Genomic DNA, 335 nt, shown 5'->3' on the forward strand with positions numbered 1-335 from the left:
CAGGATACCACCACTTGGGGACTTTGGAGACTTGGCCGGTTTTTACGTTAATAAGAAAAAGACAAAAATGTTGTGTAAAAATATGACAAAGCAAAGGCAAAAAGAACTGCAAGAAAAGGTACAATGTGAAGTGGTCAAAAAAGTTAAATATTTAGGAGTTGATTTGACAACGAAAAATATAGATTTGTTTAAGAACAACTATGAAAAACTATGGGAAAAGGTGCAACAAGATGTAAAGAAATGGGATACTTTGAATTTGTCATTGTTGGGATGAATTTCAGTGGTTAAAATGAATATTTTACCACGCTTGATGTTTTTATTTCAAACTATTCCGA

This window comes from Gekko japonicus, unplaced genomic scaffold, assembly GCF_001447785.1.
Source record: "Gekko japonicus isolate JY-2015 unplaced genomic scaffold, Gekko_japonicus_V1.1 scaffold2712, whole genome shotgun sequence".
NCBI lineage: Eukaryota > Metazoa > Chordata > Lepidosauria > Squamata > Gekkonidae > Gekko > Gekko japonicus.